This window comes from Corvus brachyrhynchos, unplaced genomic scaffold (assembly GCF_000691975.1).
Source record: "Corvus brachyrhynchos isolate BGI_N302 unplaced genomic scaffold, ASM69197v1 scaffold307, whole genome shotgun sequence".
Classification (NCBI taxonomy): Eukaryota; Metazoa; Chordata; class Aves; order Passeriformes; family Corvidae; genus Corvus; species Corvus brachyrhynchos.
Window position 1 is genome coordinate 502,972 of NW_008239288.1, and position 17,137 is coordinate 520,108.

General features: G+C 41.8%; 1 protein-coding gene across 5 annotated transcripts in view; it reads left to right on the plus strand.

The window, feature by feature from the left end:
* GRM3 (glutamate metabotropic receptor 3) overlaps nucleotides 1-17,137 on the plus strand; it is a 102,562-nt gene that overhangs the window by 35,916 nt on the left and 49,509 nt on the right. The window contains exon 2 of one of the 5 annotated variants that reach the window (XM_017740380.1): nucleotides 2,466-2,574. The exons of 1 other annotated variant lie outside the window; for it this stretch is intronic. The gene's annotated coding sequence lies outside the window, so the exon portion shown is untranslated. Of the gene's footprint in view, nucleotides 1-2,465; nucleotides 2,575-14,340; nucleotides 14,439-17,137 lie in introns of those variants that run through there. 3 more of the 5 variants (XM_017740382.1, XM_017740381.1, XM_017740383.1) reach the window with 3 other exon arrangements.

Here is a 17,137-nt window from a genome sequence, read left to right on the forward strand (position 1 = left end):
GAATAATTCATAGAGATGTGTGGAGACTTAGCACATAGTGGGGATCATTTACCAGATACATTTACAATGTGGGCCCCCTTTCTCAGAGGCTGGCAGAGGCCAGCTGGATGAGTGCCCACCACTGTGGGCCTAATGATCTCATTGCCTCAGAACGGTCCCACAGAGGTTTACTTTATGAGACCAGACATAGCTATACATATGAGGGTGCAGCTTCTCATGTGAAGGACTGTGCACAGTTCTGAACATCTGTACTGATGGCAGAGGAGCTCAAAGATTGCAGCTACAGCTCCTAAACAGTGACAGACACGAGAATATGACCGTATCATTTAAAGGCTAAAACAGTCTCCAGCCATGGAGTTTTGACCAGTATAACTCTCCCAAGACAGCTCCTGGTAAGAGGCTTGAGACTGTCTTAGCCCCAGCAGTATTCACATCAGATCTGTGGGATGGGACCTTCCAATTCTGGAGCTCCAGAGGTTTTCTCTGTAATGGCCCATCTGTCAGACGGTATCCAGACCAGAGTGATCCATGACTATTTGCTAAGATCATTTCAGCCAAACTGAAAGGCTCAGATGTAGTGAAGAACTACCTTGGTGATCAAAAGAATCCAGAATTAACTCTATGAGAGCAGGAAAAACTGATTTTGAATGCTTTTGAAAAATCTCCTTTATACTAAAAGAGAGCTTTATGTACAGAAACTGTCCACAGCCCCTGGGAATTTGATTCTCAATTCCTTTAACTGGAGCATGTCAAATAATTTCAGCTGTCACATGTCATGTCTGAGAGACATGAGCTTTGACACAATATGTGTCAAATATACCTTCAAACTAATGCAACACTTCTCTGGAAGGTAATGACAATTGCTGAGCATGATTTCCTTCCAAATAAATATGAAAACTCCATAGACATCAGTCAAAAGAAATTAATTATCCTTGAAGACATTTCATAAGAATCGCCTTCTTTCCTCTCTCTCTGCTACCTCTCTCCTCCCTCACGGAAAATGTCAAAGTGGGTAAGTTCAGGGCTTACCTCTCTGAAAAACAAGGGGGCCTAGAGTAATGAAAGCCCAAGCCAACAAACATCTGTACATAACTAGGGTTGTATGAAGTTGACAGACATCTTGTCCCTATTGCTTCTGTGTCACTCAGTGTCCATTACCAGCTATTGACTGTTGTCCAACACAGACAGTCCCAGATATAAAGAGGGAAGGACTCCCTCTTGGTGTGTGTATGAAGCCTATTGCAGTGAGCATTTCACTTCTTTAGGACCCCTGCTTATACTTACACATTTCTTAAAATACAGTACTTGTCAGAAATTCAGTTACATCTTCAGAGGAACCAGGAAGGAAAGCAGAAGAATTTCTCCCCCTCTCTCTTTAAATACAATGAAAAGACTCAAACCTTGTCCCCAGTTTGGAACCTGTTCAGATCAGAGGCCCCACAAAGCAAACCCCTCTTTTTTAAGGGACCATCAACAGTTCATTCAAAAGGAAATCTAATTTTAAAAGTGATCATAAATAGATACGTGTGCTTGAAAATAAGAATTTCAACAAGAAATGCAGTTAGATATAAATAGAAGACAATCTAAATTTATGGACTTCATAAATACATCCAAACTTACTCTCAAAGCCCATGAATATGGTGAAAGGAGTCCAACATTTTTCATATCACCAGTGGGGAGTATGAGACTTACAGGGAGGGAGAAATGTCCCTACAGTCACACTTGACAGAGAACTATGAATTCTATTGAGATTTCATGATCAGCAGATGATAAGTTAATCATGATGAGAGAAAAGAGTCAATTAGGACAGCTCTAGGAACATGAAATAGATGTAAATATCCCATTATACCCATTAAGCAATATTCCTTCAATACGGCACAGCAAGAGACACAGGGAAAAGACCAAGGAAAGACAAGCCTGGCCAAGCTGGTTGTCACCTATGCCAAGTGCAATCTTATAAGTGTTTGCTGCCAGCAAACACAAACCACTCAGAAGTGAGAAGTTCCTGATTCAAGAAGTAAAAAACAAATGAGTGTTTTAAATTCATCTGCAAACTTCCCTGACTTTACTTGTCTCTAAAGGAACCTGTGTATTCTAAAAAGAAAGTGCTCTTTAAGAGAGATTTTTAGCCTTTTGATAGGATGTTCAGCAGAAACTCTGGGAGTATTAAAGGAGTCTTAAAAGCAGATTGCCTGCCTCATTCAGCTGTGTCAAGAAGCTGATCCAAAGACATCCAGGAATTTTAAAAGGTGCTGGAGCTGGCCCATCGGTTTCTAGTACTAATAGGAACCGAGCTGTTAGTGTTTTTGCATGACATCCTGTAAGGAAAATCACTGGCATTTGGCTTACTCAGGAGATTTCACCATCTGTTATTGTAGGCACCCAATAATGATACAAAACACAAATAAGCTAAAAACCCTAACACTCCGTCAAATTTAGTGAGGTCTTAAAATATTCCTGCACAGGTAGAGAATTTTGCTGGAGGAGAATCAACAGAGCAACGGGCTCAATTACATCCGAGTTTCCTGTGTAAGACCTGTCAAGCAACTCCTATCATCACGTCTGTAAGTGAGTGTGAGTAATGGGTTTTATTTAAATTCATGTGGTGTTTGCTACCTACACCCAGACAGATAATGAACAGATAGCAGAACAATGATCATCCAGAGGCTATCACTTAATTCTTGTTTTATTCTGCAGCTTGCCTGCCTTCATCTGTCTTCCCTTCCGAAGAAGTAAGCACGTTCCTTCTGTCTCAGATGGAAATGCAATGGCCTATTATGCATTCATCACAAGTTTTCCATTTTCCATCCAAAATCATGACAGTGATACAAATATGAAAGCCCACAGAATTTGTTTCCAAAAGCATTCAGCTCCACGCATATATGTTTAGCTTTCTGCAATTGAATTTCTTACCCCCCAAAACACACAGTCAACTTCCTTCTAAGTAGCAAATATAACATTTAAGGAGTTTATTTGCCTTACCAAAAACAATAGGTATTAAGCATGGTGGTAAGGGCAGAGCATCCTACAAAATACTGAAATAATCTGTTGGCTCGCTGCAGTTCTATTGATTTAAGAAATGCAAAGGGAATATGCTGAACAAGATGAGTGGGGAAATTAAGTAGCATCACGTGAATGTGGTAGTAAAGCATCCTACATACTCTCATCACTGTCAGCTTCCTGCAGGACAAAAATATGTGTTCAGCCCTGAAAACTATGTCCTTCCAATTCAAGTACTGGTACGCATTCATTGCCCTGGCTATCTGAATTCTTTTGGGTTTAAGGAGGCTCTCAAAGCCTTACAAGTGTGAATGCTGTTGTGCAAGTAAAATTAATGACTCCTTTTCTGCTTCCCATATTTTAAAGCTTTAAATGAGTCTTATTGCTGGGGAAAAGATGAGAAGGAGCAGAGGGGCTGTCAGGATGGAATTGTAAGTCTTTTGGCATTTAAAATCTTAGACCTGATTGACCTCATGACAGTGCTTCAGACCGGTATTTATCTTGGTGTTGTAAAGCAACCCAGGCATGAGTCCCACCATGCAATCTGCTATAACTAACTGGGGTATGAAGCTCAAGTGAAATGCTCCAGTCAAGCAAGTAAACATTGAAAAACAAACAAAAACATTTGCATTTGAGGGAGTATTAAATGTATTTATCATCTGCCCTCTGAGTCTGTGTAAGTGCTGGAGTAAGGAGACAGTAATATGAATAGTTGTAACTGAGTTATTAAATAAAATGGAAATATATGAATAATTAATACTAATAATAACTAGTGCTTGCCCGACTGGTATATGCTGAGGTTTTAGCTGGTGCTTGTCAAGGCATGATACACTAAGGGTTGCTTGGGGAGAGGGCTTCCTTGTTGCCCAGATCCCCCAGCACACCGTGGGCTGCAGCATGAGCTCTGGGCTGCTATTTTCAGTGCAGTGAGGAGTTCCCAGCACCACCCTGCTCATGGCTGTAGGATGAAGCCTGGCTTCAGAAATCAGAGTCAGCCTGCCAAGCACTCTGCCTACAGCGTCTGTCTACACCTGGGCCCTGGCCCAGGGGAATTCAGACTCAATAGGCGTTATTGACACCCTCATATTTCAGCTGGCTTCCCTGCTCTTCCACACAACCATTAGAAAGGCTCTCCAGAAAGCACTTTGGAGCAGCAGCCAAACCCAGATTCTCAGAAAATCCCAAGGGATTTTCCTAAGGAACTTTCATGTGCCCAGAAAGGAGAGTGAGCCCCAGAAACACTGCTATCTTAAGATTTTTTCTCTATGTGCTAGCAGCAGAGAGATGACCCCACATGCCCTATTGAATGGTCCTTCTACCAGTTCTTTTAGAGGGAGCAGGTGATATAATTCTCCAGAGAGTATCTCCTGTTTTACCATCATGCCCCTAGCTCCTGCTTTACCTACTGATATACTCTCTCACAACCCAAAAATACCTTTCCTTGCAAGATATGTCACAACACTGAAGTTAGGTCTGAGGCATGGTGCCAGCTGAATGAATCTATCTAAAGCCTGGAGATCATGGGATTCATCCAATGGGGCCAAATTTCTACTGCCATCAGAGGCACACCTAATTTACCTCCATGCAAAGGAGAACAGAGTGTACTCACTGACCCGACTGCCCTTCACTGCAGGAGCATGTAATGCAAGCATTAATCCTTAGGACACAGCTGCAAGGTCACAAAGTAATATTATCTCTATTTTCTATAGGTACAAAGAGGTGAGCCAAGGACAGATGAGACGAGAAACAGATTTCAGTGTGCTTGTTTACTTTCTAGACAACTGGAAGGGAATTTTGTGTATTATATTGTGAGCCCAAAGCCACCTCCAAAAACCAAAAAACTCATGTGCTTTAATGAATCGAGTGTGGGAAATATGTGATGTACATGAGTTTTTCTGAGATTTGGGGTAGTCAGTATTTAAATTAGATGATTGTCATACAGTCAAAAAGTGCTGAAGGACACCTTCATAGAAAATGCCAGGGTTTGCTCCTTCTCATCAACAACACAATGAGTATTCAGGGCACTTTAAGTAGTTCTGACCTATTATCATAGAGCTCTTTTCTCTTGGTTCTGCTGCTGGCTATGCATTTCTCCATTGAAATTAATTATCTTTATGGACAAATAGCTTTGTAAAGGACTAGCACTGTGTCCATAGTTGTCTAGTTTAAGTGAGGCAGCACTGGTAAAGAGAATTGGGAATTCAATGGATGTTTTTGAGGGGAAACAAATTAGCTTTGGATGATGAAGACCTGAAAAAGTGTTTTGGTAACCTAAATGGTGTTTACTTTTTGCAGCTGTATCAGTCTTTTAACAGGAGCCATTTTTTTCTTGCATATGGACTAGGCTGTACTGAAGGTAATACCCCATTGCCTACAGCTTCATGTTCTCTTCATTGTTCTTAGACATTCATCATCTCTGAGAGTTTTATGCTGACACTGGGAAAGAAGCAGTCTTTGCTTCTTCTGCCATTGATTCAGGCCATACTTTGTTTTCTCCACAGCTTCTCATTGCTAAAATATGGGGATGGCATTATGCCCTGTAACAAAGGGATTTGTAACTGTGGGGAAATAAAAAAATTTTTTACCCATTCAGCTGCTGAAAAGGAGAGAGCTGTTCATAACTCCACAAAAAAAATATTTCTGAGCATAAGGGCTAGGTGTTCAAAACAGAGAAGTAACCTAGAGAAAATTAGTTGTTTTGTGGGTTTACTTCCCTGTTGCCTTGCTGATCCATCTGGGACACTCTTGGTCCCTGAGTGAAGATCATGCCATTACTTTAGACTCACAGTATGCACTGAAGCACAGCTAATGCTCTCCTGTAATTGCTTCCTGAATGCTGAAAACAGCAACAAAGCCCACATGCATGTATGCACATATATGATCACTGCTATGCTTAGGCTGATGGAAATTTTATAAACTGCTAACTCTGTCTGGAACTGTATTGCTTCCAACCAAACAAGAGCACATTGATTTGGGAAGCAGATCTAGGAGTCAAAAATGGGTTCTGTGAAACAGCAGGCTTAACAGCTGAAACCATCAAAGCTCTGAGCCTCCATGCTGGCCAGATGATGAGTTTTTAATTTCTTCCCTGTGGTCCTGAGAAGCAATAGATAAAATAGGAAAAAATTCATAAGTCAGTACTGTTGGCCTTTAAATGTAAATGGAGAAAATCTGCAACTTCTATCAGAAAAGATAGATCAATTGATATATTTCTGTGGACCTCCAATAGTCGTGTATCTCTCACACGCAGGTATCTATCAAAACTCTCAGAATTTCTTAGTACACCTACTCAAATTCCATATACTTTGTATTAGATGCATCAAATCAGAGAGGAAAGGAGGGAGGAATTTAATTTTACACTTGAAAAATTATGGATCTTTCATTTCTATGCCTCTCCACATTACACTCATATTTAATTTAAGTTCTTAAGTGGTTCTAAATAAGCTTCTAAGATTCAGTTTAAGCACAAAATATTCATTCAGGATGAATAAATAATTCTGAATAGCTGGAACAAGAGAACAAAAAGGGTTTTAACATTAACAATGGGACAGATCCATCAACAAGATAACTATGATTGACACAAATGGAGCCTCTTTCACTGGTACTTGATTTGGCCATTGCATTAGACAGTGTTTTATTCCTTGTGATTACAGTCCTAGCTCAAAACAGTCTGTTCATACAAGAGAACACGTAGTTCAAGTTTATAATACCCCTGACTCACTAAACCAGTGGACCAGACAAAAGTGTCATGTTGGTAACTGACACAAATTCTTGAATTTATCTTGAAAATTTTAAGTTTTCTCTGACTGTGGTACCTCTTGTTAAATTTTTCAAATATTTCCCATCATATGATTGTCTCAAGCCCTAGGTGAATGGAAATGTAGGGTGTTTTCTGCTTGAGGCTCAGTGTACAAATAACTAGGGAGAAAGAAGCTGCTGGCACGAAGAGGGGGAAGGCTTGGAAGAGGAACACAAGGAGGTCGTAACTGGGAACAAGGAGTGGGATACACCTGAGAGCTGGTGAAGGGCTGAACTGAGCAGTAATCAATGAAAGGAACAGTCCACAGACTGAAGAAATGGAACTTTCAGCATTTAAAATGCTATTGTAACAAACAAACTTCCTGCATGCCAACACCCTGACTGCAGTGCCACGTTAACTCACCAAGTTCATGCTGGACTAACTGGGGCATGCTATGAAGATAATAAGAGCATTTATCTGTCATGAATGCAAGCTTATGGATTGATAGATCATTTGATCTGTATGAATGTATTATGGATTTGCCGTTAGCTTTTATCTTTAGCCATGCTGACAGAATCAAAAAACATATTTATTACACTTGGTGGGTTTTAATCGACTTTGCATTTTCCTGTGAGTAGAGTTGGAACACAGATAATCTGCAAAATACACTGACAATCTTCCAGTTTATTCTGGTTTATTCATATTTTTTCCAAAAAAACAGCCAAAGAGCATATCACAGATGTATCCTCCTGTAAAAGTGTTACATAAGATTTGAAGGAGAATAAACTAGCATTAGCCATAGAAGAGAGAAAGATGCAGTGCAAAAAAAGCTTATCCTCTGGGCTTGATGAAGGAAACAGCTCAAAGCTAGCAAATCAATGATCCCAGAATGAAACTGAAACACTGCCCACAGAGAGGATGGATTTGCAAAATGTGAGTTCTCCCTGTTTCATATGGTATTGCTCCTACTCACAGAGGAGGGCTTTTAATGCTAAGGCACAAGGTTTGATACTACCAGGGCATGATAACATCTAAATAATGTGACAGAGGGACCAGTCCTCTGCTATACTGAACATCTGAGAGAATGAAGGGGAGTCCATCTTATCTAGATTTCTTTGTTGTTGATGTCTCATGTGAACTGAGTGATGATATGTGGATTCCATCAATACTGTCAATAGAATGTAGGGTGTGAATCAGCCTAAAATAGAAAGGACCTCGGGGTTCTGGTGCACAACAAGCTGTCCATGAGCTAACAATGTGCCCCAGGAGTCAAGAAGGCCAATGATATCCTGGGATGCATTAGGAAAACCATTGCCAGCACATCCAGGGAGGTGATCCTGCCCTTCTACTCACCCCTAGTGAGGCCACATATACATACTGTGTCCATTCTGGGCTCCTCTGTACAAGTGAGACATGGAGAGGGTCCAGCAGAGGCTACAAAGATGATGGACTGAAGCATCTCTCTTACAAGGACAGCCTGAGGGAGTTGAGCCTGTTCAGCCTTGCAGTAGGACAAGAGGCAGCAGGCAGAAACTGATGCACAAGAAGTTCCACCTGAATGTGAGGAAGAACTGTCCTGTGCAGTGACCATGCACTGGAACAGGTTTCCCAGAGAGGGTGTGGAGTCTCCCTCACTGGAGATAGTCAAGAAGCATCTGGATGCAATCCTGTGCCATGTGCTCTGGGATAACCCTGCTTGAGCAGGGAGCTTGGACCAGATGATCCACTGTGGTCCCTTCTAGCCTGACTGCTTCTGTGATTCTGTGAAATGAGTTGCATGCCAACAACTTTTGGCCATGTTGGCCTCACTGACTAAATGAGAGTCTCAAGAGTCCACTCCAAGCAGAAAATTCCTTTGTCCAGTTCTACAGTCCCTGGTCACTGTCCATGGAGAAAAACAGATACAGTAGTGTGCAATTTATTTCATCCTATTGTAATGTCTAAAGTATATTAGATGAATCACGTTCTGTAACTGACAAGTTCTGGGAATAAAGCTGTGCTATTGGCTTACATAACAACAGGGGAGGTGTAAAAGTTAGAGCCTGGTACACTGCAAGGATAGAGGAGTTCTTGTAGCATGCTCTGATCTTTTGAAGGCTGTTTTTCTAAGGAAATAGGGCTTATGCAATTACATTAACTGCCAATTCCAATAAAGACTGAATGCTAGCCAGTGTCAACAAAATCGTACAAAATACAGACTTTGAAGACATTAATTTCTTACAGGTTTCCTTTTGAGGAAAGGAAGGTGGCTGAATAAAGGAATGAAGAATGAGATTAAAATCCCTTGATAAAGAAAGGCGGAAAAGTGAGCTCAGCCACATAGTAAACACCAAAAAACCCCCCTGCAGGAAACCACAGGCAAAGAGACTTTCCATAGATAGGCTGTATCACTATTGTAACCTATCTTACATCAGCTGGAAACTGCCAGATAATGTATCTGTCTTGGAAAAAATAAAATGCCCTGGTCTTATACTATGTCAGAAAGAAAACACTCAAACCGGAACACGAATGTCACCTGGGGATAACCTGTGTTTGACTGACATCAGTGAAAGCTTGGCTCTGAATTCAGCAAACCCTGATGTCAGGCCTTGCAGACTTGTTTTAGACAGGAAAGCTACAGGTAGGGCACAGTCAAAGCAGTCAGTGGCTTATCTAAACCAGTGAGAATTCCTCTGGTCAGGAGTACTGGCAATCTTTGACACTTTTTTATTGCAAATGAAGATGTCACTTCTACAACCCACTAGGATGTACTAAAATCATGCAGCCTGTGATAAGAGTAGGCTGTTACTCAAGTGTTGTCTTCATTTTATATTGGAGAGATGCCACAGGATTTCCCATTTTAAATATTGTCACCTGCTTTCACAGGCCTCTCCTGTTTTCCATGTATATTTTTTCATTCCTCTGTGGAATAGGAAGAGGCAGAAGATGTTGGCCATGCTGATTTTGCTTTCCTGAGAGAAAGGCAGCTGGGCCTGAGCCATGAAGGGAGGGTATTTCACTGCTTGATGCCAAACTTAATGTGATAGTCCTAAAAAGCACATAAGGTCCTTCAATTTAAAACTCAGGGAACTGAAGTTCTTTCTCTCTGCAAGTTGTCATGTAGCTTAAAGGTCTAGGATGTTGTCAAACCTATCTGCCCTAGAAACTGAATTTCAAAATTTCCCCTCAAATTCCTTCACATTTCCATGCTTGTTATCCTTGTGTAATTCCCCTCTTCCCAGGCACTTTCAGTGAGATCCCCAGAACTTGTCCCCAGGCTCAGCAACACCCTGAGCTGCTGCTCAGCTACTGCTGGAGCAGAACCACATCCAAGGCTGCTGTTTGTTTCCTGAATTTTCTCCTTGCTCGAAGATACCTCTGCAGTTCATCACGTGTGATGTAGGGCCCTTTGCCTCCCAGAGCCATGGCACTGGCATGTGGAGTAACACCACAGCCCCGGGAAAAAGAGACAATCTCCAGAGACAGTTCTTCTCCATCATCTTCCTCTCCATGAAACAAGCCGTGGAACTGGAAGAATATGCCCTTGAGGGGAGTGCAGTCTGGTTCACAATCTGGCATGTACAATTCCTAACCTACTTTTTTTTATGCACCTGGTCTTGTGGTTTCTCAGCTCTCATTTTTCAGTCACTGCTTGACAGGAGAATTTGAGGCAGTTATCACAAAATGGCTTTCATTGCATGCCCACTGCCATGTGGATGGCTCTGCCTTCCTGTGGTCAGTAGAAATGCTGGCAGACATGAAGTTTCTCCCTGATCAAAGCCAGAAAGTACAAGCAAAGCAATGAAATCCTCACCTCTGGTTCAGTTTCGTTAACAAATACAACTAGTGACTCTTGGCCAGTTCTTGAATTCTTTAATGGGATTGTTATTCATTCATGCTGGCCTCGGTGAAATTTGGGATACAAGTATTAATCTTAGATTGCAATGAGAACTGTAATAACAAGAGAGCTTGTTATTAGAAGGCACACAGGCCACACAGAAAGAATATCCAGTCCTGATTGTCCCAAAATAAATCAGATCTAACTCCTCCTGGAGTGAGGCAGGAGTACATCCTTACTGTGGACTGTACCTTCCAAGAAATAATAAGCCTCTATGCAAACATCCATGCAAAGCATTTTTAACTCTTCCTTGACCAAAACCCTTTGTCTGCCTCTAGTGAGGAATGGAAGGAGCACAGTTAAGACCTAGGCTCATCCTGCCTAGCTTTGGGTCCCAAAGAAGGAACCTCACTTTAGATGTCTAAAATTAGACATGAACTTTCTCTGAATAGTGTTTGCCAATTTTGTGCTTTTTCCAAAGCAAAGGATCATCGTCACAGAATAACCATAGAATGATTTGTGTTGGAAGAGGCCTTAAAGACCATTTAGTTCCAACCCCCCTAGCAAGCCCCATCCAACCTGGCCTTGAACACTTCTAGCAATGGGGAGTCCACAACTGCTGTGGGCAACCTGCTCCAGTGTCTCTTCACCCTCATGGCGAAGAATTTCTTCTCTAGATCTTTTGTAAATCTACTCCCTCTCATGCCCTTCAAAAAATCCCTCTCCTTGTACACCTTTCATCTTGGCTTATATAAAATGTGGCCATAAGTAAGAACACAGGACAAAGTTTGCACAGGTTTTAGAAAGACATGGATTCACTAGGAATCATTGAGGTTATTCATGCTTGTCTTTCCTCTACTTTGTCACTATGCCTGAGATTTGGCACCAAAAAGCAGCTCCTTGCAAGGAGAAGTGTCACAGACATGCACTATGCTTTATCCTACAACTCAGCTGGGCCTTCATCTGCCGCCAGATATGCTGATGCAGAACACTAGCACTGTTCCAGATACTCTAAATAGGGCCTGTGTCTTTCTTTCCCTTCATTAACAAGGAATTCCCTGCTCACACTACCAGGCCATGAATTATTCTGGCAGAGGTTTTGAGGACCAGGCTGGTTGGACTGCAAATTCAGTTCTGTGGCCGATCAGATGGCTGAAAAGCCATTTACTGTCAGCACAGAAAAGAATAAAGACAAAGCCAGTGTTAGAGAAAGCTGTTTCCTGCACCATGCTGGGCAGAAGGTGACAGACAAGTGGCAAGGTCCCCAGGGTGTCCTGAAGCAATCGGTGAATAGAGCCACAGTGGACCATGAAACCATGCATGGCTTTACCCAGTGTCGCATCTCTTCTTTCATAATTTGTGCTAAATGCCTCTCTAAATTTTGAGTTAAGCTGTTGTTGCCATAGCAATGGCCATTTAGAGTGAGAGAATGCAGTGAATGTGTTGGGGGTGTGAGGTTCTGGCTCTTCTCATAAAAATATATGTCTGCCTGTACATACACTGCTGTGGAGCTGCATGAAAGGAGCCAAGCAAGCAGTTTACATCAGGTCTGAGGGAGGGACAGGTGGTATGGGAAGAAGAGAAGCTTGGTGCAGGTCGGAGTTGTTTGTTCCAGGATGCCTCTGCAAAGAGCTGAGTACTAAACTGAGATGAGCCTGAGTGGTAACTGACATACATTTCATTTCTTAGCAGTAGAAGTCACTCCCTTGGTCAAGACAAGGCATGTCTGTTGCTGCCTTCATGAGATAAATCTTTGCAGAAACAAGAAAAATTTGCTTTCTCTGGTTTATTTTCATTGAAAATAACCCTTGCCGCTAGCTCTTTAACAGGAAATGCTTTTCAGCAATCTACTCCCACTGTTTATACAAGTTTATTTTCCAGGGCACAGGCTGAAAAAAAGTCAATAAATAATGCAGGCATTATATTACCTAATTTTAGATGCACTTCTAAGATTTTTCAACACTCCTAGCACTAGCATTTTTAGTGGTCACAGCAGGAGAGATTCAGAACTTGTAAGGTTTATTCCTCACTTCATGCCACCTCTCTGTGGGGTGAGGAAACTGCTTAAATAGTTACAGCTAGGGCAAGATCCTGCCCACCTCCCTGAGCCTATTTCCCTGAGGATTTTGGCAGAGGTCCATCTTCCTCTGACTAAATTTGGCTTATGTGTGGAGTTAAGCATCACCTTGATCAAGTTCAGGCAGTGTCTGAAGTGTTTTGGGAATTCTCAGCCTGAGAGTGAGATTTAGATACCTGATGAAGAAGAGCAGTCCATTTGTGTCACTGGCTGGGTTTCAAATTCTTTCAAAGTCCCACATTTGACTGATTGTGAGCAGCCTTTTTAAAGTCCATAAATTCATAGCAGGGCATCCAAGTTTCATAATGTAGCCATAAACTTTTGTGACACACCTTGTCCCTCCATGAGCCCAGACAGGGTCATGAATCAGAATTAACATTCCAGGTTCCTGTAAGAATACATGATTTAAGCTTTGAAAACAATCTGGGGCCCAAAAGAAAGACATAAATGTGAGTGGTTTTGAAGTATAGCTCTGTATTTGCCTGTTTCTCAGTAAATAGAAGCCAGCAGCTCCTGCTCCCTATTGGTGACATTACTTGCATCTTAGGACATGCCTAGTGCATGGCAGGTCTGAGAGACCGAGGATATTGTTCCCACTTCAGGGGTACTTGCTGGTGGAGGTAAGTCAGTCTTGTGCCTTTCTTTGCTGACTGGAAAAGAAAAAGGCAAAGGCAATCTATCAGTCAGAAAACTCCATAGGCTTCAGTAGTTTACTGATTTACAACAGCTGCAAATAAAGTTCTGTAAAATTTTTAGTACAATCCAGTTCCCATAAATAGCTGAGGGCAGCTTTTGTTTCCAACAAACTTCTCAGACTTTTGTGATTAAAACTATAAAGGCAGTAAGCAGAATTCACAATCAATTATGTTTTATTAATGTTTTTTTAATACACGCCACAGCCCAGTAATCATGAAGCTGTTCAACAGTGTTGTTCTAAAATCAGCTAATAGGAGGATGTAATTTGTGGCCGTCTCTGCTCACTTACAAAACACTTGCTCCGTTAATTGTGATTTCACACTCGGCTGAATGCTGCAGCCTGGAGGTAACATTCATGTGATGGAAGAGTTACCCGTCTGGGCTCTGGGGGGAAGGGCGTAGACGGAGGTGGAGGAGGGAAGGATCGTTTCAACAGAGGCTACTGATGTTAAATCTTTAATCTTTTTATGTTCAAAAAAACAAAAAAAGAAAAAAAGAAAAAGAAAACAACTAAACATCAAAAAGCTACAGTCCACTGCTAAACAGTTCTTTCTTTAAAAACCTGAACATTCATTCCATGTTTTGATCCCTTTCTAATGCTTTGTGTTGTTACCAGGAACACGACAAAACAAGGGACCAGTAGGTGAAACCCTGTCTGTAATCAGGCACCTACCTTGACCTCAGATTGTAAATGCTAGGTGAACCAGTCTCCCCAAAGCAAGCACCTACATGTTCATTGGAAATAATTTCATGCCTTTGGGGGGTCCCAGTGTCTTTTTTAGACCAGAATAGGCAGGAGATACTCCTGGAGGAGGTCAAAAGTGCCTAAAATGTTGCGATATGTTACTGAGCAAATTAGGCATATGGAATCTCATCACTGAACCGGCAGTGGTGATGAGACAAGAGTTCAGCCTTCCACAGCCACAGGCAAGGCAGCAGCTCCTGCTCTGAGGTGCTTGCAGTGAATATGTCAGAGGCAGAAATATTGCCTCGATCAGCAAATGGGAAGAGCCATCTTCACTTGGAAAATTTCCAGCTGAGTGTTTGGTACTGCTGTGGCAAACTGGGAGATACAGCTCAGACCAGACAGGGATGGGAGCACCAGCCTGGTAAGGTTTTTATTTGACTTACCACTAAATCAGGGTGGGGAGAAGCAGCCACAGAGGGGACTTTGCCCACTGCTGGTCATCAGCTTTGCTATTTCAGTTTCTCCTATCCTAACCAGTAATGTGGACAGCACCAAGCCAGGTTTGAATGCTGCTATTGGGGTCTAAGCCAGGATTGCATGCCATCAGAGCAGGCTGGGTGGCAGCAGAAGTCACCCCATATACAGACAGAGACAAGAAAGGGTGCACACTCTGCTGCTCTGTGAGTCTGGTGTGACTCTGAGGCTGGCTGTGCTGCCAGCCAGACTGAGCCTCAACACAAACAATAATGACAAAGGACTCTCTGCCCTCCACATATGCAAAGGCTCAGCCATATTTTCTGTATTGCCACAGTGTGAGGAAAACATCTTGGCAGAATGGCAAGATTGAAATCTGGCAGCTCACTCTGGAGTGAGCCCAGAATGCCCAGGCAGAGCACCTCGGCTGGAACACAGATTCACGGGGAGATCCAGCCTCAAGAAAAACCCTGCAGGCATTGCAGAGAGCTGAGAAGTGATTAGGAGCACAAAGCAGCAATGATCTCTGTGTGGGCAGAAAAAAATAGATGCTTAAGAATCAATTAAGAGGGAGAGGTTAAATACGTGTCTAAAGACTAAATGCACAGATACTCCTTAGGGGGCTGTGCTTTGGATGGTGTTAACTTCACTTAGTTAAGCCTCACTTGCATTAAGCACTAAGTTTTAAAGCTTCTCTTAGCTAAATATTTCATCCCAGGACATGACACTGAAAACATCATGGTTTACTTTGAGCAAGACTACTCCACACTTATGCCATCACCTCTCTCACCCAACATTTGACATTGCTGACCTTAGCCTGGTGCTGGTGTTCCCACACCACCTAGCAGGAATAATTGCTGTGACATCCACAGGTCACAGAAGCCAGCTGTTCCTTTGTCCCCGAAGGCTTTATACTCCCATTTTTCCTTTTCCATGTCTTTATGGGACCACACGTGAAGGCTGAGACTAAAGTCAACTACCATACAATCAATAAGCACACAGCACTTGCCTGTTCATTGCAGTCACTGCTGGTGGGCTTTCAGCTGTCACCAATGCCCGGAAGAAATAAGCAGATGGACAAAAAGCAGTAAGATTCAGCTCAATCCAAAGAAGACAGAAGGAAAGATGGTGGGACTTTCATAGGTCTAACCCTGCATTACATCAAGATCATTACACCACAAACTGTCCAGATGGCACAAAGCCTCGGGCTCACAGCTGGACTTCTCAGTGCACTTGGATATACTTATTGTCAGAGCAGGGAGAAACCCTAACGAGTTGGGAGCCTGCCTGGCCTCACCCTGCCTCTGGTGGTCTGCTCATTGTAACTCCCTCTCCTGAGACCGAGCTCACTTTGGAAGGACTGAGCCGGTGCCAAATGCTCTCATGTATTTTAACAAGTAACAAAGACCCATATTTCCACACCATATTAAGGTCCGGTGATCTTCAGGAGCTCCTTGTTCCTCACCAGGCTAAATTAATACATCTAGTTCTAATCTAAAATTTAGTTATCTAATATCTGGAAACTTAAAGAGTAATACGCAAGAGACATCTGTTTTCCTGCCTGATTAATATTTTAATTTTTTTTTCTGAAACAGGATATCATAGATCTCTGAGGAGAGGGCTGGGCGTCTGCTGTATGTTGACATTGTAGAAAACATAAAGCATCAGATGTTGATGCTCACACAGTACAAACAGTAACACAGTGTTCTGAATTTCTCTTCTTGTTCTAAAGTAACAGAGTATAAGTTTTTATTTTAGGACTGGTGATTTACTTCTACACTGACATATAATCTCTTGCTTTATATATCTTTATACTGAAATTTCTCGTAAATTTTTAGGGTTTTTCAAGCTCTTTTACAGTATAGTAGGCATGGCATGAACTTGTATGGTTTGTAGCCTCATGCTGCTGGTAATTGCATTAATTAATGTTTTTCCTGTATGGGTTTTCAAAATTAAATGGAATTCACAAAATCACTTACTTGGAAAGCCATTTTTGTCATTTTTCATAAGGAAAGAAAAAAAATCTGAGATACAACAGCAAACAATTGAAATTTAAAGCACTTTGATTAATTTTCAGCAAAATTATATGTCAGCAACTGATTAACATTTCATGAAGGAACTTCTCCATTTCCATAGTAGAAATTTATTTGTTTTCTCCACCTCACCACATTTTCTGCAACTTTTCCTGGGTTTGTTTGTTTCTTTGTTTTCTTTTATGTCCTGATTTAAGCTACCCGATTTCAGCCAGCCAAAATCAGGATGTGAGCAATTTGTGTGCTTGGCACAGGTCTGTCACTGCAAGGTTTGGGTTACTTTACAAATATTTCTCTTCCAGAGGTGACGACGTCTCTAATTGTAATTGGCAAGGAGACTCAAGCTTGTCTATCACTTTCTTTCTGATTAAATAACACATGCTATATTTCAGTGTAGTTCTCATCAGGCATTAAGGTCAAGTTCTGCTAGGGCACATATAAATGTGATGAATGTGTTGGATGATCTATGCTACTGTGCAAGTTCTCCATGATCTCTGAGAGAAAGAAATCTTTGCATTCAGTTTCTTGTGTCAGTCTTGAAAGATGCACCAGAATTTTGAGATGAAATTGGAATTGTTTTAGAAATTCGCTTCCCTAAGATGAAATCTGGAGG